The following is a 27,470-nucleotide window of genomic DNA, read 5'->3' as shown; positions in this document are numbered from 1 at the left end:
AAATAGAATTAATAGTGTTGATTAATATTACTAATAAGTTCAGAATAATAAGACAGAAAATTAAAGATACTTTTGACAGTAGCATTCAAAATTATATAATAAACACATAATTAATTTACAAAAATAAACGTGGTTTATTGATATAAAAAATCTAAGGTATAAACTAAAATTTTATTTCCATAAATGGAGACTAATGAACAATTTGCAAATGAAACAATAAGTGGTAAAATATTAGATTTCCCTATTTTCCCTAGTCATATAGCATAATTTTATTTGAATATTGTATTTCCTCATAAGCCTTAAATTTAAATTTAAAATTCATATAAAAATAAAATGTATAAAATATTTTGTGTAAAATTTGCCTCAATAATATCAAAATTTTATAAATCTTCATTAATTAAATCATTTTGATGTTGGCTCAGCAACAGATATGCAGATCAATGAGCAGAAGACAAGTTATTAATTAAAGAAAAAGTGTATTAGAAAAAATGTATTGGTAAAACTAGCACTTCAAATTAGAGAAAAATATTATTAACTTTACAGTGAATGTCATAATTTACAAAGGCTAATAATACAATAGCTATTTCTCCGTCAGCTTTCCTTTGGAATAACGATATGCTCTTATTCTTAATGCCTAGATTCTTTTCTGTTACCTTGGAAGTCTATTCCCTAGAAGCCTTCCTATGCAAATGATAGTGCAAACACAGTTTTCATTAGCATTTTTTTGTTTGATCGTTGTCAGCTTTTGGTCCAACTTGAATATTGTAATATATAGATACTTTTAGCAGCCTCTCTTGTCTCTTTATGTTTTTTTTTTTTTTTTTTTTTTTATTTCTTTTCAGGGCTTTTTTTTATTCTTTTATAAATAATATTCTTTATAAACAATTTAAATATGGCATAGGTGGCCCGAAACTTAATTCCCCCCAAAAGGTGAATTTACATTCCAAAGAAAACACATAACCAATCATGAGAAATGGGGAATTTGAAAACACATACCCAAACACGAGGAATGGGGAATTTCTCCTTTTCTTTCTTTTTCTTTTTTTTTTTTTTAATTATACTTTAAGTTCTAGGGTACATATGCACAATGTGCAGGTTTGTTACATATATATACATGTGCCTTGTTGGTGCTAAACTTTCTTTCTTTACTTTTAGTTTTACACTTGAGTATTAAATATTTTAAATAGTTGTATTACACACACACAGCCATACCTGTATCTCTAAATTGCATAGAAAAGCTTATTTATTTTATTTTTTTTTTGCAGTCTTGGCATTACACTCCTCAGAATTCTAAAGAGAGTTGTCTTTGAAATTATTGAATACATAATCAAGCCACTAGGCGTGGGAGAAAGCCTTAGGCTGAGACATCTTGAATATACTAATTATTTGAAATTTAAAATAAAATGGACACAAAAATGCATGCTTCCTTAAGTCTTAATCAATTTTTAATACAGTACATAAATGTGTAGATACACAAGTTTATAAACAATGCTTAAAAATTTAGTAACGTAACAGTCAACCTTAGATCATTATGAAACAATAATTAAAAAATAGAAGTCTTGTGGCCAGAGCCCTGAGATCTTTAAAACACTGTGGTCAAGTTGCAGCAAAGAACAGCCCGGAAGCGCTCATTATGGAAGATAACATTGATTGAAAGTCATTATATTAGGTTCTGTCAGGATACTTTCAAATCAGTTCTGTCAAGAGCTGGTGATTTTTGAGAGGCTAGATCATAAGTAATTTTATTATTTACTATATTTTTTACATAATATATAATGTTTATATACATTATATATCATGCATTTGGGAATGAAGTAAACATAAATTTGACACACACACAAATATCCCCAATTCATTTCACATGATATATATAAATATTAATGTAAAATGAATCAGAGACCTAAATATAAAGAATAAAACTATAAAATTTCTAGAACAATGTATGTGAGAAAATGCTTGTAACCTCGAGGAAAGCAAAGACTTCTTAGAAAAACCAAAGAATAATCTATATAAAAACAAATCGGTGAATTAGATTTCATAAGAAATAATAACCACTGCTGCTCAAAAAATTAAGAAAATGAAGAGGCAAGTCATAGATTGGGAGAAAACATTGTTAAAATAACTGTATTTAAAATATAGAAAGAAACATCAAAATTTAGTAATAAAAAATCAACAAAGCTAATAAAAGGAGGATCAAAATATATGATTTATACTACAACAATTAAAAAATTTCAGCGAAAAGACAAACACATCAAAAGATGTTCAACAACTTTAGGAATTAGGGAAATGCAAATTAATACCAAAGTAGAATCTCTTATGACATTCCTACAAGAATAGATCAAATTGACGCAAACCAACAAACAAAATTCACAGTATCAAGAGTTGGCCTGGATGAAAAGACAACTGAGAATTCCACATATTGTTCGAAAGAATGCAAAATTGCATGTCAACTCTGGAAAATACTCTGTAGTTCCTTAAAAATTTAATTATACTTTTAACATATGAACTATGGATCCCACTGCTAGGTGTTTAATGAAGAAAAAGATTTCCACAAAACCTTATGCAAATGTTTATGACAACTTCATTCATGGCTACAAAAATTAACCCAAATGTCCCTAAATCAGAATATAGACAAATTCTGTCTACCCATGAAATAAAAATAACAAAAAGAAATGAACTACAGACACATACAACAAAAAAGAATCTCAAATGTATCATGCTAAGAGAAAGTAGGCAAACTCAAAAGTGTGTGCAAATATCCTTAATAAAATATTAGTAAATCAGATACAACAATGTTTAAAAAGAACGGCATTTCATGACCTACTATATTTATTCCATTTATACTAATCTAGTCCCTCCTTTGAAAGACAATCAATGGAATCTACCACATCAACAGACTAAAGAAAAAATGATTATATGATCATATAAATGCATCTGAAAAAGCACTGACAATCAACACTCATTTATAACACTCTTAGCAAACCAGGACAGAGGGGTTCTTTCTTTACTTGATAAAGAAGACATTCAAAACATCTACAACTAGCATCATACTTAAGCATAAAAGACTTAATGCTTTCCTTGTAATATTTGGAACAAGACAAATATGTAACCTCCCATTCAGCACGATGTTGGAAGTCCTACCAACTGTAATAAGAAAGAAAAATAAATGAAAACTAAAGATCTTGTAACTAAAAAAAAAAGAATAAAACTCTCATTATTTGAAATTGTCATGATTGTCTATGAAAAGAGGAAGAAGAACAACAAAAAACTTTCATGCATTAAGATGAAAAAAAAAAAACTCAGTATTTCAGGATGTCATGATTTCCTATGTTAAAAAGAAAAACAACTAAAATCCCTCATTGAACCAATGAGTGAGTTCAGCAGGGTTGCAGGTGTAAGGTCAATACCCAAAAATCAATTACATTTGTACATACTAACAATGAGCATATGAAAGTCAAAATTTAAAACTCAATAGCATTTATAACTGTTCCAAATGAAATCAAATATGTAGGTTACATATAAACTTAACCACACATGAATACAATCTATATACTGAAAATTATATAAATTGCTGCTAACAATTTAAAGAAGTGCTAAATAAATGAAGAGACATAGTGCATTTTTGTATTGGAAGACGGAATATGGTGCAGATGTTGATGTTTAATAATTATTATTATTATTATTTTGAGACAGAGTCTCACGCTGTTGCCCAGGCTGGAGTGCAGTGGCACAATCTCAGCTCACTGCAACCTCTGCCTCCAGGGTTCAAGCAATTCTGTTGCCTCAGCCTCCCGAGTAGCTGAGATTATAGGCGCCCGCCACCAAGCCTGGCTATTTTTTTTGTTTGTTTGTTTTGTATTTTTAGTAGAGACGGGGTTTCGCCATGTTGGTCAGGCTGGTCTCAAACTCCTGACCTCGTGATCTGCCCTCCTCGGCCTCCCAAAGTGCTGGGATTACAGGCGTGAGCCACTGCACCCAGCCAGTAAATTAAATTCTTATCAAAATTCAAGCAATGTTTCTTTCTTAAGAGCAAGTTTATTCTAAATTTTATATGTAAGGTCTAGATCTGTATAATTATAATGACATTGAAAAATCAGAAAAAAAGTGGGAGGGATCACTCTACCCAATATTAAGGCCAACTCTAGTAAATAAAAGAATACAGTAGTGAAAAAGGGATAGACACCTAAATCAATAGCACAAAACAAAAATGCCAGAAATAGTTTTGCACTATGTCAAACAGTGTTTTAACAAAGATGCAAAGGCAATTCAACTGAGGATGATAGCATTTTCAACAAATTTGCCCAAAGCAGTGAGATACCCACAAGCAAAAAAAAGAAAAAGAAAAAGAAAAAAAAAAAAAAAACACAGAATCTAAAGTCAGACAACCTATATAAAAATTAACTCATACTGAATGGGAAAAAGCTAGAATCATTCCCTTTGAAAATTGGCGCAAGAAAAGGATGTCCTCTCTAACTACTCCTATTCAACATAGTATTGAAAGTTCTGGCCAGGGCAATTAATCAAGAGAAAGAAATAAAAGTTTTCAACTCGGAAGAGAGGAAGTCAAATTGTTTTCAGATGACATGATTGTATATTTAGAAAATCCCATAATCTCAGCTCCAAATCTCCTTAAGGTGATAAGCAACTTCAGCAAAGTCTTAGGATTCAAAATCAATGTGCAAAAATCACAAGCATTCCCATACACCAGTAACAGAAAACCAGAGAGATAAATCATGAGTGAACTCCCATTCACAATTGCTACAAAGAGAACAAAGTATCTAGGAATCCAACTTACAAGGGATGTGAAGGACCTCTTCAAGGAGAACTACAAACCACTGCTCAAGGAAATAAGAGAGGACACAAATAAATGGAAATTCCATACTCACGGACAGGAAGAATCAATATTGTGAAAATGGCCATAGTGCTCAAAGTAATTTGTAGATGCAGTGCTATCCCCCATCAAGCTACCATTGACTTTCTTCACAGAATTAGAGAAAAAATACTTTAGATTTCATATGGAACCAAAAAAGAGCCCGTATATCCAAGATGATCCTAAGCCAAAAGAACAAAGCTGGAGGCATCACGCTACCTGACTTCAAACTATACTAAAAGGCTACAGTAACTAAAGTAGCATGATACTGGTACCAAAACAGATATATAGACCATTGGAACAGAACAGAGACCTCAGAAATAATGCCACACATCTACCACCATCTGATCTTTGACAAACCTGACACAAACAAGCAGTGGGGAAAGGATTCTCTATTTAATAAATGGTGTTGGGAAAACTGGCTCGCCAAAACTGAAACTAGACCCCTTCCTTACAGCTTATACAAAAATTAACTCAAGATGGAATAAAGACTTAAAAATAAGACCTAAAACCATAAAAACCCTAGAAGAAAAGCTAGGCAATACCATTCAGGACATAGACATAGGCAAAGACTTCATAACTAAAACACCAAAAACAATGGCAACAGAAGCCAAAATTGACAAATGGGATCTAAATAAAGAGTTTCTGCACAGCAAAAGAAATGATCATTAGAATCAACAGGCAACCTACAAAATAGGAGAAATTTTTTGCAATCTATCCATCTGAAAAAGAGCTAATATCCAGAATCTACAAGGAACTTAAACAAATTTACAAGGAAAAAAAAAAAACAAAAACAAAAAAATCAAAAAATGGGCAAAGGATATGAACAGATACTTCTCAAAAGAGGGCATTTATGTGGCCAAAAAACATATGAGAAAAAGCTCATCATCACTGGCCATTAGAGAAATGCAAATAAAAACCACAATGAGATACCATCTCATACCAGTTAGAATGGCGATCATTAAAAAGTCAGGAAACAACAGATGCTGGAGAGGATGTGGAGAAATAGGAATGCTTTTACACTGTTGATGGGAGTGTAAATTAGTTCAACCATTGTGGAAGTCTCTGTGGTGATTCCTTAAGGATCTAGAACCAGGAAAACCATTTGACCCAGCAATTCCATTATTGGATATATACCCAAAGGATTATAAATCGTTCTACTATAAAGACACACACACACGTATGTTTATTGCAGCACAGTTCACAATAGCAAAGACTTGGAACCAACCCAAATGCCCATCAATGATAGACTGGATAAAGAAAATGTGGCACATATGCATCATGGAATATTATGTAGCCATAAAAAAGAATGAGTTCATTCCTTTGCAGGGACATGGAGGAAGCTGGAAACCATAATTCTCAGCAAACTTACACAGGAACAGAAAACCAAACAATGCATGTTCTTACTCACAAATGGGAGTTGAACAATGAGAACACATGGACACAGACAGGGGAACATCACATACCAGGGCTTGTTGGGTGGTGGGGGGCTATGGGAGGGATAACATTAGGAAAAATACCTAATGTAGATGATGGGTTGATGAGTGCAGCAAACCACCTTGGCATGTGTATACCTATGTAACAAACCTGCATGTTCTGCACATGTTTCCCAGAACTTAAAGTATAATTTAAAAAATGAACTCCTAAAAATGTAAGCATAATGAAGTTAAATATAGAACTATAAAACTTCTGGAGGCAGTGGGGTGACATGGAAGATATCTATACTTCTTAGATTTCACATTGAAAGAACAATATAAAGGGGAAATAATGATGAATTGGACTTCATTAAAATTAAAAACTATTACTGCGCTAAAAGTTGAATGATGAACAGAAAAGCGACAGACTGTGAGAAAATACTTGTAAGCAATATCAGCAAAAGACTTGCATTTAGAAATTTTTTTAAAATTATCAAAACTCAACAGTAATTGAACAAAAAATACAAAAGTAAATGGGCAAAAGACACAGACATTTCACTGAAAAGTACATTCGCATGGCAAATAAACATATAAAATATATTCAACATCATCAATGATACAGGAGATATAAATTTTAACCACAATAACATGTCTCACTTTGCCTAACAGAATGATGAAAATTAATATAATAATAATAATAATAATAATAATAATAATAATAATAATGACAATACCAAATGCTGGCAATGATGCAGAGAAAGAAGAGGAACAAACTAAACCCAAAGGTAGAAGAAGAAGGAAAATACTAAATGTTAAATTAGAGATCAACTAAATAGAGAATAGAAAAATAATTTTAAACATCAACAAAAATTTTTTAAGATGAATAAAACTGAAAAACATGTAGCTCAGTTGGCTAAGAAAAAAGCATAAAGATTCAAATTACTAACAAAAGGATTTAGCGTGGTGACGATATGACAGAACTTACAGAAATAAAAATTATTAAAATATATTATGCACAGTGGCATACCAAAAATTAGATGAAATAGGTGAAATAGTCAAATTCCTAGAAACACACATATCACTCAAAAAAATTTAAACAATCAGAACATACTTCTGTGAAAACGAAAAGACTAAGTCAATAATCAAACACTTCCTAACAAAGAAAAGCCCAGGACCAGATGGCTACACTGGGGAATTCTATAAAATATTTAAAGGAAAATATACAATTATCTTTTTCAAAAATCTTCCAAAAAAAAAGAAGAGGAGTGATCCCTTCCAAACTTACTCTACATGGCTAGGATTATCTTATCACCAAAAGCCAAAGACTTCACAAGTAAGGAAAACAACAGATCCTATGCACTCTATGAATATACATGCAAATATCCTCAACAAAATACATATCCAGCAGCTTACCAAAAAGATTGTACATCATGAATATTTAGCATCAATTCTTAAGAATTTCTTCCAAAAACAGGAGAGAACACTTCTAAGTTTATTCTATGAGGCTTCTATTACTCTGACATTAAAGCCAGACAAAATTATCACAAAGAAAAGAAAGCCAATATCTGTTATGAAGATACAAAATATTCTCAATGGAATATTAGCAAAATAAATCCAACAGTACAGTAAAAGATTTATGCACCAGGTCCATGAAATTCTCAGATATGAGGAATACAAAGTTGACTCAGAAGATGACATTCAATGTAATATACCATATTGTTAGAACAAAGGGCATTATCATCTTAAATAAATGCAGAAAATTTTATTTGACAAAATATAACGCATTTTCATGGTAAAAGAAAACTCAAATTAGAAATAGATGAAATTTCCCACAAACAAATAAAGGACAGCTATAAAAAGCTCTCTACCAATATATTGCTTTCCCGGTTTATGCCTAGTGTTCCATTAGTGGAATGCTAAGGATGTGAGAGTCATTTATAGAGTACTGCTTAAGGTTATCACCAAGATCTGATTGCAAAAATACAAAATTTGCCATCTCAGGCATAAATAGGTTAATGTTAATAGGTAAAAGACTGAATGTTTTCTCACTAATAACTGAAACAAGATGCAGATATTCAGTCTCACCACTTTTATTCACCATTGTACATTTGGTGCTATATAGGACAATTTGACAAGAAAGTAAAGTAAAATGCATTCAGATTAGAAAGAATGAAAGCTCTCTCTTTTCACATGACATGATCTTATATGTAGAAAAATCCCAAGGAATCCAAAATACCCATTAGAGCAACGTCAGCAAGTTTGCAGGGTACAAGTCAATATATAAAATCAGTTGTATGTCTGCACCTAAGACTGAACAGCCAAAACTGGAAAAGATAAAATAATTTCATTTACAATAGCAAAACTACAAATACTTAGGGATAAGTTTAACAAAAGAGAGTCAGTCTTGTACCCTGAATTTTACAAAATATTATTTAAAGATATTAATGAAAAGACATTGCATGTCCTTGGATAACTAATATTTTTGCTAATGATTATAAACTAGTGCAATCTCTATCAATATTCTAGTAGCTTTTTAAAGATATTTAAAAACTGATCCTAAAACTCACATGGAAATTTAAAGAATCCAGAAGAGCCAAAGCAATCATAATAAAATTTAGTTAGATAATTCACTTTTCCTTATTATCGAATTTACTATGAAGCTACAGTAATAAAAACAGTGGGGCACAAAGTGTAGGAAAGTCATAAAGTAATACAAGCAGTGTGGTATATGCACAGGAAACTCATATAGATCAATGGAATAGAGTTGGGAATCCATAAATAAACCTATACATTTATGACCAATTCAAATATTAAGAAGGTTTTTAAGACTATTTGATGGGGAAAGAAATGATTTCCACATACAGTGCTAGTACAACTGACTATCCACATACAAAATAATCATTACACCCCTTCTTCACACTATACATATTCACAAAAAGAAAATTGCAAAATGAATCAAATATCAAAACGTTAGAGCTTAAATGATAAACCTCCAGAAGAAAAGAGAGAAGTAAATATTTGTGATATTAAGTAAAGTAAGTACTTATTTCATATGACGTATTTCCATCATTGATGATAGAAATTTAAAATGCTTCAGTCATTTTGGAAAGTTCATTAGAAAGTTAGAGTTATTCTATGACCCAGCAATGCAACCCTAGGTACACATTTCAGAGAATTGAAAACATAAGTCTATTCAAAAAATTGTACTGCATTCCATAGCAGCATTTGTCGTAATAGCCAAAACACTGTCAAAACACAGATGTCCATCAATTGATGAACTGACTAAACAAAATGGGGTACACCTATACGATGAAATATTATTTGATCATAAAATAATGAAATATTCATAAATAGAAAAATATAGATAAAGTGTAAAAGCCCTGCACTAAGTAAAAGAAACCAGACTCAAAAATACTATTTATATAAAATGCCGAGATTAGGTAATTTATAGAGAAAGAAAGTAGATAGGAATAGCATTTGCCGTAATAAACATGGCATTTATTTGGGGGGTGATAAAAATACGGTGGGATTAGGTAATAGCGATGATTGCACAACCTTTTTGCATAAAATAAAAATCCCTCAATTGTACAATTTAAACAGGCAATTTTTAGGGTAAATTAAATCACAATATAAAAATTGTAAGAGAGAAATTGTAATATATATATATACATATATATAAAATATACAGAATTTGCTTCAAATTAATCTGGTGGTATGATTTGGTGGCATAAAAAGTAAGAGTTAAGATGAAAAAAGGGCGGGGCGCGGTGGCCCTCTCTACTAAAAAATACGAAAAATTAGCCGGGCGAGGTGGGGGGGCGCCTGCAGTCCCAGCTACTCCGGAGGCTGAGGCAGGAGAAAGGCGTGAACCCCGGAGGCGGAGCTTGCAGGGAGCAGAGATCTGGCCACTGCACTCCAGCCTGGGTGACAGAGCGAGACTCCGTCTCAAAAAAAAAAGAAAAAATAAATAAATAATAATAAGAGTATAATTTTGTATAGCACAGGTAAAATTCAATAGACCTGATACCACCACCATAACCTGAACAGTTTCAAATAACTATAATAGTTTCAACTCTGTCAATTTCTCTAATCCAAATAGATTGACCAATATTTAAGTAAGAGCTGAAGAAAAAATGTTTAGCTTCTAAGAAAAGATAATGTAACATAAAAGTAATCATTACGTAGATGAAAATCTCTAAGGCAAACAAATAATCAGATCTTTTATTTGGGGTTCAATAGACAAACATAGGACAAATTTGGTAATCTCACAGGGTGGAAGATTTATACAGAATATAAAAACAGACATCTACTGAAAGCTGTTCTCCAAATTAAATAAATGTCCCTCAATTGTACAATTTAAACAGGAAATGTTTAGGGTAAATTAAATCACAATGTAAAAATTGTAAGAAATATATATATATATATAAAATATACAGAATTTGCTTCAAATTAATCTGTGGTATGATTTGGTGGCATGAAAAGTAAGTGTTAAGATGAAAAAAGTTTAAACTCTTGAAACTAAATGATAGAAATGTATATCACCTATGTGTTAGTAATTCTCTCCCACTAAATATACACACTCAAAGACTGCACTATAATTAAGTTTTATACATTAATTAGAAAATTGCACTACACTTGTGCTCTCCAAAGAATCTGTTGCAGGATCTCTTTAAAGCATTACTGCAAACCTCTAAGAACTTTTAATTATATGGGTGCTAGAGACAAAATGTTTATGTTCCCCGAAACTGATACGCCAAAACCTAATACTCACTGTGATGGCATTAGGAGTTTGGGACTTTGGAAGGTCATTAAGTCCTGAGGGTGGACCTCTCATGAATGAGATAAGTGCCCTTATGAAGGAGCCCCCAGAGACATCTTTTATCTCCTCTGCCATATGAGGACAGGATGAGAAAACGTATGTCTGAACCAAGAAGCAGTTATTCACCACATGCCAACTCTACCCAAGCCCTGGTCTTGGACTTTCCCCAGAAAGCTCTACTTCCCTGCCACTGGACAATAATTTTAGAATGCTAAGTAAGACTATTGCCGATATTCATCAGAGACCTTCATTTTAAGGTATTTAGAAACTGTTAATGTCAAATTTTTATTATCCTCTCTGGTGTTTCTCCTTAATCAATTATCCATGAGTATGACCTATTTTCCATCACTTATCTGATATCTTTCTTAACTATTTTCCTAACTCTAACTTGCAGATATTATGCCAAAAAAACTTCGATTGTATTTAACAATATTACATATAAACCCTTTCATTGGGAATTGGGTGGACAAACAAAGTTGGGAAAAGGAGCTGGGATATTTGTGTATGAAAGGGAGAGAGAGAGATTATAAGGATTTGGCTTAAGAGATTGTGGAGTCTGGCAAGTGTGACATCTGTAGGTCCGACCAGCCAGCTGGAAACACTGACAAAAGTTGAAGTCACAGTCTTGAATCCAAAATCATGGGGCAGGCTGGCAGGCTGCAAACTCAGACAAGATTTCTATGTTACCTTTTTAAGGCGGAATTCCTTGCTCCCTGGGAAACTTCAGTTTCTGCACCTAATGCAGCCCGCCATGCGGGAGCCTCCCCATGGGCCCCTCCTGGAGAGCCTTTACCTTTAGCACTCTGTGTCTAGCTAAAGGATTGTAAATGCACCAATCAGCACTCTGTCAAAACAGACCAATCAGCTCTCTGTAAAATAGACCAATCACCTCTCTGCAAAATGGACCAATCAGCAGAATGTGGGTGGGGTCAGATGAGGGAATAGAAGTAAGCTTCCAGAGCCAGCAGTGGTAACCTGCTCAGGTCACCTTCCATACTGGGAAGGTTTGTTCTTTTGCTCTTTGCAATAAGTCTTGCTGCTGCTCGCTTTCTGGGTCCATGCCACGGTTGTGAGCTGTAACACTCACTGTGAAGGTCCGCAGCTTGACTCCTGAGGCCAGTGAGACCACGAACCCACCGTGAGGAATGAACAACTCCGGGGAGAGGGAGGAAGGAACAACTCCAGATGTGCCCCCTTAAGGGGTGTAATGCTGCGAAAGTCTGCAGCTTCACTCCTCAAGCCAGCAAGACCACGAACACACCAGAAGGAAGAAACTCCAAACACACCCGAACATCAGAAGGAAGAAACTCCAAACACATCCGAACATCAGAAGGAACAAACTCCAGACCCACCATCTTTAAGAACTGTAACTCTCACCACAAGGGTCCAGGACTTCATTCTTGAAGTCAGTGAGACTGAGAACCCACCAATTCTGGACACACTAAGGAATTCAAGTGATCAGATGAGGCCCACCTGCCTTATGGAGAATAATCTCTTTTCTTTACAGTTAAATTTGTTGTAAATGTTAATCACATCTACACGATACCTCACAGTAGCATCTAGATTAGCATTTGACCAAACAACTGGGAATCATAGGCCTGCTACATTGACATATAAAATTAACTACCTGTGATCGTTAATACTGTCAACTTGATTGGATTAAAAGATACAAAATAATTGATCCCAGGTGTGTCTGTGATGGTGTTGCCTAAAGAGTTAAACATTTAAGTCAGTGGGCTTGGAAAGGCAGATCTACCCTTAATCTGCTGGGCACAATTGAATCAGCTGCCAGTGAATACAAAGCAGGCAGAAAAACATATATATATATATGTTATCTAGCAGGACAAAACTAATAGTATGTGTGTGTGTGTGTATATATATATATATCTTGAGATCCCTAATACACTACCCCATCATCATGATATGTGTGTTTACCAAATTGATGCATCCATGGAAAAGTAAAGTTTATCGTGTTTTGGCATTGGCACAAATTCAGTTCTCCCTCTCTCCACTTTTGACTGTTTTCTAATGTTCCATGTGATTTCCATGTTTCAAGATTTGCAACAGGGAAAGGTGATGCAATTCAGGAAGAAGGAAAAATCAAGTCTGGTAACCTCCACTTTAAGCAGTTTGTAAAACACAGTATTGATCATAATGAAAAAAAAATTAAAAAGGTGGGCATAAAATAAGACTAGAAAGTCCAAATTGTTGGAATTTTTGTAAGTGTTGATAAACATATATTGATATTAGCTCTAAGAAATAATTGAAAGGAATGTTTTGGAGTCATGAAAAAAATTATTATAATAAAAACTACTTTCTACTGCTAAGTTATTTGAATAATCCTATATACCTTTAAACAATGATTAATTCTTGCCTATTCTCTAGAAGGTTCTATATGTAAAGCTGCCCTAATGTAATTTAAAACCATTGTTTTTATTAAACTTGTTGACTTCATATTTTCTCATTTGTATGCAAATATTATATTTATTTTTTACTTTCTGAGAAATAACAATTTTTCATTAGTTAATTATGCCTCTAAGGAAGAAAAATCCCAGAGCTAAACCAAAGCAATAATTTAAAACTAAAATAAAATAATAAATTCCAAAAAGCGTTATTTAAAAGTTAGATTTACATGTATACCTGAAGGCCTTTTATTAAAGGAGGCTGAGATAGAGTCTCCTGTGATTTAATTTTGAGCCAAATTTTTGTACTTGGAAGATGTGGCTCTTCTTACACATATAACCAGTAACAAATAAAATAGTTATTACATTTACATTCTGTAACTTGAATAATAACAAGAAACAAATTGATTCAGAAAAAGCTGACAAATATGTGCTCAATGTCTAATTAGTCGAGTAGTATTAATTTTGGCCATTTCATTAAATTAACTGAATAAGTTTGGAGGTCACACACATTGCACTAGTTATGCAGTTCAAATACATTGACAGTCCTTGTAATCCTATTTAAATATGCAAGATAGTGCACTAACTTGGAACAAAGAAATGTCATTAAATTCCTGTGTAATCTTAACTAGCCAGATTTTGATTTAAAAAAAAAGTAATCTTAAATTTTCTATTCTCAGTTTCCGTTCTACAACCTAATGAGTGCAAGCTCAATTGTTTTGGAAACTCCCAGAAATATTTACAATAAAATAGAATTATTCTTTTGGATAACATTTTTACAAATATTGTGTAACTAGTAGAAGCAGCTCAAGAAAAAAAGAGGAGTATTACAAAGAGAAGTGAAGTTACTTACACATTCCAGTTTCAGTGTTATGGATGGTTAGAGAAACCATTGGGTTTAATTAGCAATTCCTCAAATGTAATTCCACAGTATTCAAGAAGACTTTAAATAGCATATAAATGAAATAAAAAATAAGGTTACATTTATATTTTAAAGCAAATTAGAAAATTCAAGAAAATCTCTAACATTTCAACTACAACACTGAACATAAAGTCAATGAGCAAAAAGTATTTTATCCCTAAAATGGGAAAACTAAATTCTGCTTTTCATATGCAGATGTTTCATTATAGATATAAAGAGAAAAATTAGTTTCAATCCTTAGTATAAAAATAAATGACCATGAATGAAAAAGATATTGATCTAACCCCAGCACAAATGTACAAGGGTTTACCTCAGTAGTGGCCTTATATTTAAGATATTTCTTCAGGAATCCTACTTTGTGGTATTCTGAACTGAATATCACTCTTCATTTACAATAGAAAGGACAATTGATTTTGCTAAATAAGTGTGCACATCAGTGACTGGAAAGTTATATAACTGATTCTTTTTAAAAAGCTTTTTAAAAAGCGTAGAAAGAAATAGTAATGCACTAAAATTTTTACAGTGAGTTAAACAATTGCATTGTCCATAATGCAAAAATAAGGTAAAGGAACTGTTTGCAAAGGTCAAGCCTTTAGAAAACATATAACATACATTACCCATTTGGCAATATTTTATTTACTTCTAAATATATAATAACAATACCCATGTGACAATGTTTTATTTGCTTAACTCAGTTTGAGAATGAGTTACACTATCAAATGGGAATTCTTTAGTTTAACAGTGGTTTCTAAGTTGCAATAGAGAGATCCTTTCTTATTATGAAAATGTACGGGAAGTCCGCATCTATATCAAGCTTTTCTTATCATCAACAAATACCTGTAACCTATTTACAGACATCAGAAACTATTTTGCCAGAAAATTTCCTTTTAATATAGGAATCAGAAAACTTTTTCTGTTAAAGGTCATATGGTAAATGTTTTAGGTTTTGCAGGTCACTTGGTCCGTATGACAAAACCTCCATTCTGTCGTTGTAGCATGAAAGCAACCATAGACATTACAAAAAGAATGGATGTGATTGTTTTCCTAAAAACTAATTTATAAAAACAAGATGCTTTAGTCTGTTCTCACGTGAGTATAAAGAAGTACCTGACACTGGATAATTTATAAAGAAAAGAGATTTGGCTCACATTTCCACAGGCTGTATAGGAAGCGTTAAGTTGGCCTCTGCTTGACTTCCGGAGAGGCCTCAGGAAACTTACAAATATAGTGGAAGGTGAAGGGGAAGTCTAGCCGACACTTTACATGACTGGAGCAGGAGGAAGACAGAGCCCCGGGGGAGGTGCTGCAGGCTTTTAAACAACCAGCTCTCAGAATAACTCACACTATCAGGAGAACAACAGCAAGGGGATAGTGCTAAACCATTCATGAGAAATTCAGCCCAGTGATCCAGTCACCTCCCACCAGGCCCTACCTCCAGCACTGGGGACTACGACCCAACATGAGATTTGGTGGTGACACAGATTCAAACCATATCACAAGGCTCTGGCCAAAAGAGGCCTCTTGGCTGGATTTGGGCTTTTGACTATTTTTAATGCACAAATTGTAGCTTGCTGAATCCGTTTGAATTCAGTAGGACATGCAAGGTTGAAAATTATTTGTATGGATACTGTGTTAGCCATGTCATACACAATTCAATTCATCAATAAATATTATTATATTATTTTTCTAATTTTATGCAACCCCTGAATAACCATACTTACTAATCTCTGTAAAATACTACTTGTTTTATTCTAATTGTTTAATTTTTATTTTAAAAATCAGAATAATTTTGAACTTCTAGATGCTTCATTTGGTTACTTACACCTGTAGGGAGGGTAAGGGAAGATAATTTCAACCAACAAAACATGTGACTGCAGATAATGAGTTTTAATGCCCATTATGGACCACTCAGTGGCACTGAAATAATTAGAACCTAGTTTTATTATCTTAAAGTATAAAATCAGTACCACAGAAATTGCCTCTTTTGTATTAGGGACTTGGTTTTGGAAAAGTAGCCCAGTATTGGGCTTAATTATCAGCCTTTCATATGGACAATTACATACGAATCTTTGTTAGCACATTTTCCTCCTCATTATGCATTTCTTTTTGAAAACAGCCCAATAAAATAAATTCCCAAATATAAATTTATTTTAGACATTTTTTCAAACCAGATGGAATAATGGATCAATTTCTTGTTCCTGCAAACAGAAAAAAAAAAAAAAAAAAAAAATAGTTGGGTACATAATTGATCTGATCACTAGTTAATAGAGTGAAAAATCACATAATAAAAAAATGTTTCACTTACTTTAAGAGAAGAAAGCCTAAAGAGATTGCAATCTCCTGCATGTTCTAGAGGAACTTTGTAAAAGGTGAGGCTCTTTATCTTTTTGAAAACAGTTTGCTTTTGCATTCAATTTTAAAATATTACATGTAACACATTATTTATTGTAAGAATTGCTTTGATCTCTTCCAGGGAGGCCAACTTTGAATGCCTCTTTGACCTATATTTGCATATCTGCCTTTATGATCAATGGTAAGATAAATACACATGAATTTCCCTTCGAAAACTTAGTTTACAACTGCAGGGATGAAATAATTAGATCTGCGGGTAAATCTTTTGAGTGCAGTTGGGAGAATATGGAAACATAAACTGACCCTAAAAATGATGAGAAGACCCATGTCCTGCTTTAGTACACAACAAAAGAGAAAGTGTCAAGACTTAAAAATATGGCACTGATTGAAAATTCAATTTATTTACCATCTATGCACACTAGGAATACAAACGTGAGTGAGCCACGGATGAACCCCTTAGAAATGTGGTTTGACTCACACTTCCACAGGCTGTACAGGACGCATGATATTGGCCTCTGCTTGACTTCCTGGGAGACCTCAGGGACTTACAATCGTGGTGGAAGGTGAAGGGGAAGCAGAGCTGATATTTCACATGGCTGGAACAGGAGGAATCTAGTAAGGGAGATGAATCATTGTTGCCATAATATTATAAGGTTGAATGTAATGGATAGGCCAAAGAGAGAGTTTTTGTTATATGGATAAGGGAAAGATAAATTGTCTATAACCTAGGTGTTCACACAGTAAATACCTTTTGAACTGAGCTGAAATTGGGGTCTATCATGCAGTTTCACATAGTGACATCTAGAGTGCATTATGCTATGTGTAGCAATTCTGTATAATACATGCAATGAGAAGGGAAAAATAACAGTGAAGAACCAGGAATAAAGATATGTTCCACCATGGAAAAAGGGCAAAACAAACAAAATCAATATATTTTTTTAAAAATAAGACTATTTTGCAGAGTGTACACTAGTTATTTTGAAGAATGTTCCTTAATATGGCTCTTTCTTATGTTTTTTCATTATTAAATTTTTGTTATATATGTCTATTCAGAATATCATGAAACTGCCTCTGTATGCTTCTCATTGCATTATTTTAAGACATTTCACATGTCATTGTTGGTGATAGTGTTTATCTCCTGGTTAAGGTGGTGTCTGTTAAGATTTTCCATTACAAAATTGTTGTTTTATTCTTTTGCACCAATAAGGATCTGCAGGAAATAATTTGGGATTATGTAAATATCTTATTTTTCATCACATTCTTGATGCTTTTAGCAGGCATTGATGACTTTTGCAAGCATGTATTGTAACTATTGTAGTTGTCAAATTGTGATGTCCTATTTTCATCATTGCTTCTGCATTTTTAGGCAGAAATTACACTATAAAAAGAAACTTTCCATTCTATGACATCTATTTATTTGTTTTATTTACATCAGTATGAACTCCTGGATTCTGATTTTATTTATAGGTTATAGTCTATCACTGTTATTATTATTTGTTTGATGTTCAAATAGCCCTCAGTTTGGTTAATGGGAGTACTTCAGGTCAACTCCTGTTTTCATTTCACATACTGCCTATTCATTCCTTGATCAACTTATTGGCCTGAACTCGTAGAAAATACCAAGATTATGAAGTACAAAGAAAGATTACATTTTATTGATGTAAGAGAATTTCCGTATTATTAGGCTATCAATATTGACACATTTAGAGGTAATGCGACATCATGTCTATTACTCTGGAAAATTTCAACATTTAAGAAAAAGATACATTATTTAAAAAGTGGGAACTGTTATAACTGTGGGAAACAGTTATGCTTAGTGATGTGTGTGATGAGTAGATGGGGATACTTAGTACTGTTTTGAAACTTTTAATTAAGTGTAAAATTATTTCAAAATAAGGCATTAATAATAATGGTAATAATAAAAACTGTAATTTCAGAGGTATAGGCCCTAGGTGAAGCTCCTTTGTGCTCACATAAATACACATCCATATGCAAATATACTCACTCAGAGCAGGAGGATGCGCTGTTGGAGACTGAATGATTTTGTGCTTTAGATTACGACTTTGTGGAGCTCAATCTTTAGATACAAGAAACATGGTTTTTACTGTTTTATTTATTTAATCAGTTACTTATTTATTAGTTTTGATTTATTTTAGGCTTTGAGAGGAAATAAAATAGTGTCTCAATCCTATTCCTGTTTAGGTAAAAAAGATGAACTGTCTGGATGGTAACAAAAATTTAATGTTTAGCCTAGGGCTATCATAGATAAATTTATTATTAGCTCTCAAACTCAAATTCTGTATAATACATTAAGAAATAATAGTCTTTGTTACTTGTGAGCAGTATAAAGACAAGAGTGAATGATACAGATTCCGTTGTAATAATGAGACAACACTCCAAGATATAGTGACATTAGGGTAAATATTAAGAAAATAAAAGAACTGATGGAATTAGAATAGGATAAATTTACTTTTGATTTTAAATGCTTGAACATCGCTATATTTCTAAACCTCTTACTTTCTATAACTTAATTATTTCCTAAAGGTTCTATTTTCTAGACACATTTTTTGATATGTGATATTTACTAATGACTTTAACACAGATGTTTTGCTGGAAATATCAATTGCTTAGGAACTATGCCATTTTATGGTAACTTTCAAAATGACATTTTCTGAGACCTAAAATTATCCCACCTTATTACAAGTAAGGCAAGTCTGTTTAACCTATAAAGTTGAAAGCCATGCATGAAGGTAAATAAGGCAGATCTCACTTAATCTCGACCATTGAACTAGAATGTAATTAATGTCTATTGTTATATTCCATGGTAACCAAGAATTATACTTCTTTTTTTATTATACTTTAAGTTCTAATGTAGATGTGTATTCTAAGCCTGTATATATGTTTTCATGTAAGACATCAAAATCTAAGGCATAAGAATCCCTTTCCTATGATTAGTATTCTAGGCACTCAGAAATCCTATGAATTCAGACATAAAACACTTCTTTGTATAAATGATTTATACATTTAATTTAGCCTGTGGATGTAACATGTATAGCTTTTATGAGAGTCTCAAATGGAACTATGGTGAATATGTATATTACATGGTCAATTCATATTTTTATCACAATGGATTCCTCAGAGCACTTCTCTGAAGGGTATGACTATGAGATTACATAGTCTCATAAGCATCAAGCGATTGGGATGGCTTACCTTCCCAAAAATTTATTCATCAGCAAAGCAGGTATTCATGCCACCTTCAGACTTGCATGAAATTTAAGATGCACCAATCCTAGAAGCCTCTAAATTTTACCGTTTACAAATGGTTCACCAATGTCAATAAAATTTAAATAAATATGACTTTCTGTTAACTACACCAAATACATGTCATAATACGGAATGTGCCTATAATACATAAAAACTTGATTACGACGTGAAATTGTACTGGGACATATGCTAGTTCTGGTATTTGACGTATTTTGAGGCAAGTCAATGCAGTTAGATTAGCACTAAAGTTGTAGCTGTGAACCTTCAGATAAACATTAAAAGAATTTTATTTTATAAATGGTACCAAAGAGATGACTCTTTTATACCTTATATGTCAAACAAATAATGCAATCGTAACCAGAAAAAGGAAACAAAAACTTAAGCTTCCAAAAAGAGCAGGAGATTCTACACCACTACACATGAGGAAGGGCTACAGAATGTCTTTGGTAACCAACAAGATTTCAGAAAGATGACTAAAGAGGATGATTTCAGGAACAAATCTTGGGCCAAGCTAGAAGAGAACAGTTCTCCAAAGCAAGTGGCATAAACTGAGAGGGAAAACAAACAAACAAAAAACTGTCTTTAACACAAGAGCGATGACATAAGTGCTAGTGGTGGCAGCTCATAGGCTATTCTCTGTTGCTGTAACAGAGAAAGGAGGAGTAGTGCAGTGAATAGGGAAACACACAAATTATTGCAAGTCTATTATTTAGGAAGTTTCTAATTTGAGAACATCTCTACAATTGCAAAACTCTTGAAGAAAATAAAGAGCTAAACTGAATCATTCAAACATATCAGCATTTTCACCTTGAATACTGCCTTCTCCACACATCACATGTTTTCTGCAATAGCTGGTCAGAAAAGAATTCGTATCATTAAAGAATGTATTATACTTAAAAATTAACTTGGGCAGCACACACAAAAACTAGAAGAACATAAGAATAAAGAAATAGAATACAAAAATAGTAGATTAAATAAACTTCCTAAACAAACCAAAAAACAGTGTAGCTGACAGCTGAAATGAGATATACAAAAGCTCAAAGAAAAACTGTCAAGTATCAGGAGAAGAGAACTCTGGACTGGCAGAATTTAAGAAGAAATTACAAGGAAAACTTAAGATATCACATTGTAAATGATGAAAAAGGAAAATAGGTCTATAAACATTAGAAGCATAAAATATTGGCTTATGAACTCCAAGAAAATGAAAATAACAGAGTTTTAAAAAATTATTAGAAACAAAAATATGTATAGACATATTTACATAAACATAGATATATAGATATGTATACAGGCAGATAGAAAGATAGATACAACTCCAGTATATTTATAATACGACTTGTAAAGGACCAAAATGAGCAAATTGAATAGAACAGAACAATCTTTGTCTTAATGAAAGTAAAAAAATCCAAAAATAAAAGAAATTCTCATCTACAGAGAAAAGGGAACATTGTTTACTAGCATAAATTGCCAAAGGTATGGGTTTGGAATACTCAAAATTACCTCATATTAAAAATAAATGGACTTGAAAAATTAAAAAAATCCTTTGATCTTATAAATACAAACATCTAATCATCATTATTGGGAAAAATCAGGATGGCTACAGAATTCTCTGCAGAAGCAGAGAGAACTCAAGCTTGAGAATTCCTCTCAAAGACATTACTAGATGAAGGGCTAACGATGTGATAAAAGCAGATAAGCAGATATTACAGAAAAAACAATTCCCCTATGAGAAATGATTTTATTTCCTTGTGGGAGTATGATGGAAAACAAATGTCAATAATTGTCACAGAGAAGATAATGTAATTGAACACCTATGCATCAAATTATATATTATAAAATTTCATGTGTGTGCATGGCAAAACACACATTTTTGTGTACAAGAAGAGGAAAAAAACACTTCAATTCATCCCTATAAGGATTTAAGCAAACACACTATGCCATCAGGCTTTGTAATTCTGATTATCACTGGCAAATTCGCAACAATAGTTGTCAAAGTTAAACACCCACATGTGAAGTTGACTGTATTCTTATCTCCTATATAGCATAACATTGCAATATCTTATCAACAATTTTTACCTTTGCCATGATGACAGATGAAAAATGGTATCTGCCAATTAATTTGCACATTACTTATGATGAGTAAGTTTAAACAAATTTTAATATTTTCTGTGTCCTCTTTGGTGAACTGCCTATGTATATTGTTTGCTGATTTCCCATTTAGATTTGGCAAGGTCCTAGTAATTAACTTGTGGGATTTCCTTATATAACAGATATCTTACCTTCAGGCAATAATATATTTTAAACATATTTCATGTATCATTTAACTGGTACTAAAGTGATTTCCTTATTGACAAATAAATTAAACAAATATTTTGTGATTCCTGCATCCTGACATAGAGATTATTCTGTTAGAATTAAACATAACAGTGAAATATTTATCCTTTTTCTGTTTTTAGGTTTTGTGTAATATTTAGACTTGTCAAAGCTTTAAGGTTACTATTATTGTTGTTTTTAAAACCTCATGTATTCTTATTATTTTTGTTTTTATCTGTTTAAATATATAAGTCTCTGCCAGCACCACATCATACTTATTCCAAAATTGACCACATAGTTGGAAGTAAAGCACTCCTCAGCAAATGTAAAAGAACAGAAATTATAACAAACTGTCTCTCAGACCACAGTGCAATCAAACTAGAACTCAGGATTAAGAAACTCACTCAAAACCGCTCAACTACATGGAAACTGAACAACCTGCTCCTGAATGACTACTGGGTACATAACAAAATGAAGGCAGAAATACAGATATTCTTTGAAACCAGTAAGAACAATGAAACAACATACCAGAATCTCTGGGACACATTTAAAGCAGTGTGTAGAGGGAAATTTATAGCACTAAATGCCCACAACAGAAAGCAGGAAAGATCTAAAATTGACACCCTAACATCACAATTAAAAGAACTAGAGAAGCAAGAGCAAACACATTCAAAAACTAGCAGAAGGCAAAAAATGACTAAAATCAGAACAGAACTGAAGGAGATAGAGCACAAAAACCCTTCAAAAAATCAATGAATTCAGGAGCTAGTTTTTTTGAAAAGATCAACAAAATTGATAGACTGCTAGCAAGATTAAATGAAGAAAAGAGAGAAGAATCAAATAGATGCAATAAAAAATGATAAAGGGGATATCACCACTGATCCCACAGAAATAAAAAGTACCATCAGAGAATATTATAAACACCTCTACACAAATAAACTAAAAAATCTAGAAGAAATGGATAAATTCCTGGACACATACACCCTACCAAGACTAAACCAGGAAGAAGTTGAATCCCTGAATAGACCAAAAACAAACTCCACAATTGAGGCAATAATTAAAAGCCTACCAACAAAAAAAGTCCAGAACCAAACGGATTCACAGCCGAATTCTACCGGAGGTACATACAAGGAGTAACTGGTACCATTCTTTCAGAAACTATTCCAATCAACAGAAAAAGAGGGAATCCTCCCTAACTCATGTTATGAGGCCAACATCATCCTGATACCAAAGCCTAGCAGAAACACACACAAAAAATTGAATTTTAGACCGATATCCCTGATGAACACCGATGCAAATATCCTCAATAAAATACTGGCAAACCGAATCCAGCAGCACATCACAAAGCTTATCCAACATGATCAAGTGGGCTTCCTCCCTGGGATGCAAGACTGCTTCAACATATGCAAATCAATAAACGTAATCCAGCATGTAAACAGAACCAAAGACAAGAACCACATGATTATCTCAATAGACATAGAAAAGGCCTTTGACAAAATTCAACAGCCCTTCATGCTAAAAACTCTCAATAAATTTGGTATTGATAGAATGCATCTCAAAATAATAAGAGTTATTTATGACAAACCCACCGCCAATATCATGCTGAATGGGCAAAAACTGGAAGCATTCCCTTTGAAAACTGGCACAAGACAGGGATGCCCTCTCTCACCACTCCTACTCAACATAGTGTTGAAAGTTCTGGTCAGGGCAATCAGGCAGAAGAAAGATATAAAGGGTATTCAATTAGGAAAAGAGGAAGTCAAATTGACCCTGTTTGCCGATGACATGATTTTATATTTAGAAAACCCCATCATCTCAGCCCAAAATCTCCTTAAGTTGATAAGCAACTTCAGCAAAGTCTGAGGATACTAAACCAGTGTGCAAAAATCACAAGTATTCTTATACACCAATAACAGAGAGCCAAATCATGAGTGAACTCCCATTCACAATTGCTTCAAATAGAATAAAATACCTAGGAATCCAACTTACAAGGAACGTGAACGACCTCTTCAAGGAGAACTACAAACTACTGCTCAACAAAATGAAAGAGGACCCAAACAAATGGAAAAACATTCCATGCTCATGGATAGGAACAATCAATATCATGAAAATGGCCATACTGCCCAAGATAATTTATAGATTCAATGCCATCCCCATAAAGCTACTAATGACTTTCTTCATAGAATTGGAAAAAAAACTACTTTAAAGTTCATATGGAACCAAAAAAGCCTGCATTGCCAAGACAATCCTAAGCCAAAAGAACAAAGCTGGAGGCATCACACTACCTGACTTCAAACTATACTACAAGGCTACAGTAACCAAAACAGGATGGTACTGATACCAAACCAGATATATAGACCAATGGAACAGAGCAGAGGCCTCAGAAATAATATCACACATCTACCACCATCTGATCTTTGACAAACCTCACAAAAACAAGAAATGGGGAAAGGATTCCCTATTTAATAAATGGTGCTGGGAAAACTGGCTAGTCTTATGTAGAAAGGTGAAATTGGATCCCTTCCTTATACCTTGTACAAAAATTAATTCAAGATGGATTAAAGACTTAAATTTTAGACCTAAAACCATAAAAAGCCTAGAAGAAAACCTAGGCAATACCCTTCAGGACATAGGCATGGGCAAGGACTTCATGTCTTAAACACCAAAAGCAAGGGAAAAAAAAGCTAAAAATGACAAATGGGATCTAATGAAACTAAAGAGCTTCTTCATAGCAAAAGAAACTCCCATCAGAGTGAACAGGCAACCTACAGAATGGGAGAAAATTTTTGCAATCTACTCATCGGACAAAGGGCTAATATCCAGAAGCTACAAAGAACTCAAACAAATTTACAAGAAAAAAACAAACAACCCCATCAAAAAGTGGGCAAAGGATATGAACAAACACTTCTCAAAAGAAAACATTTATGTAGCCAACAGATACGTGAAAAAATGCTCATCATCACTGCTCATCAGAGAAATGCAAATCAAAACCACAATGAGATATTATCTCACACCAGTTAGAATGGCGATCATTAAAAAGTCAGGAAACAACAGGTGCTGGAGAGGATGTGGAGAAATAGGAACACTTTTACACTGTTGGTGGGACTGTAAACTAGTTCAACCATTGTGGAAGACAGTGTGACGATTCCTCAAGGATCTAGAACTAGAAATAGCATTTGACCCAGTCATCCCATTACGGGGTATATACCCAAAGGGTTATAAATCATGCTGCTATAAAGATACATGCACACGTATGTTTATTGCAGCACTATTCACAATAGCAAAGACTTGGAACCAACCCAAATGTCCATCAATGATGGACTGGATTAAGAAAATGTGGCACATATACACCATGGAATACTATGTAGTTATAAAAATGGATGAGTTCATGTCCTTTGTAGGGACATGGATGAAGCTGGAAACCGTCATTCTCAGCAAACTGTCACAAGGACAGAAAATCAAGCACCGCATGTTCTCACTCATAGGTGGGAATTGAACAATGAGAACACTAGGACACGGGAAGTGGAATATGACACACCAGGGCCTGTCGTGCGGTGGGGGGAAGGGGTAGGAATAGCATTAAAAGATATACCTAATGTAAATGACGAGTTAATGGGTGCAGCACACCAACATGGCACATGTATACATATGTAACAAACTTGCACGTTGTGCACATGTACCCTAGAACTTAAAGTATAATAAAAAAATAAATAAAATAAAAATAAATATATAAGGGCTCTGCTTAATTTTCTTTTATAAATGAAACATTTTAGAGATGCTTTTTTTAAAAAAAAACCTTCATTTTTTAAAGAAGTTATCAAATTGTGTGTGTTTAATATTATATCTTGCATTCACCAACATATATGCACTATGTATAATACACCATATCCACCAGAGTTTTTTTTTTTTTTTTCCTTTTTAGTATTTTATACCATGCATTCACTTCCTAGTATCACATTGTGAAGTTTTCTGGCCTTATATATAATAATTTTAGTATCCGTTAGATCTAGTCTTCATGTATTACTTTAATTTTTTCAGAATTTGTTTTGTCTATCTGGGGTTGTAAATTTTTGCAAGTGGCTTTAGAACCAAATACTTTACTAAAAAAGTAATATATTTCTATGTCTTCTTTCTTCTGTTAACTATTTAAATGTTTCCATCTAAGTGTTATTCCAGTACAGAGAGAGAAAGAGAGAATAGATTCAGTCCAATTTTAAATTTTATTTTTTATAATAATAAATTAAAACATTAGCATTCTCATTACTTTAGCATCTATATTTAGGATTCAACAAATGGATAAATGGCAGGATAGACAGATATATAGATACATAGATGCATAGAGAGAGAGATAGACACACACATACACACACACACACACACATATATATATACACACAGAGAGAGAGAAAGAGAGAGAAAGAAAGAGAGCAGAAACAGATTATTTTTTAATTAGAAGCTAAAGAGAACAATGTGAAATTCAACAAAATGGGGAAAAGGTGGTGGATTAAACACAGAGAGATGATCATAAATTCTCTTTCAGACAGTGTTCAATATGCCTTTAAAATAATAAGATGGAGATTTTGAATAAATAGTTGCATTTACAAATCTGGATCTGTCAGGTGAAAACCAGATTTGAGTTAGAATTTCAGAATGGCCGTAATCAAAAAACTAAAAAATAAAAATAGATGTTGGCATTGATGCGGTGAAAGAGGAACACTTTTACACTGCTGGTGAGAATGGAAACCAGTATAATCACTATGGAAAACAGTGTGAAGATTCCTTAAAGAACTAAAAGTAGACCTACCGTTTGATTCAGCAATCCCACTGCTGAGTAGCTACACATAGGAAAAGAAATCATTTTATGAAAAAGATACTTGAACATGCATGTTTATAGCAGCACAATTTGCAATTCCAAAAGTATGGAACTAGCCCACATGCCCATCAATCAATGAATGGATAAGGAAAATATAGCATAGATAGATACATAGTAGATAAATATACATATATGATATATATATGTGTGTGTGTATATATACACACACACACATGTAATACTGAGTAGTGTATATATGTATACACACATACACGCACACACATCATGGAATACTACTCA

Source organism: Piliocolobus tephrosceles, chromosome 4 (assembly GCF_002776525.5).
Source record: "Piliocolobus tephrosceles isolate RC106 chromosome 4, ASM277652v3, whole genome shotgun sequence".
Lineage (NCBI taxonomy): Eukaryota > Metazoa > Chordata > Mammalia > Primates > Cercopithecidae > Piliocolobus > Piliocolobus tephrosceles.
The sequence above is the reverse complement of the archived record's forward strand: the minus strand, read 5'-3'. Positions refer to the sequence as shown.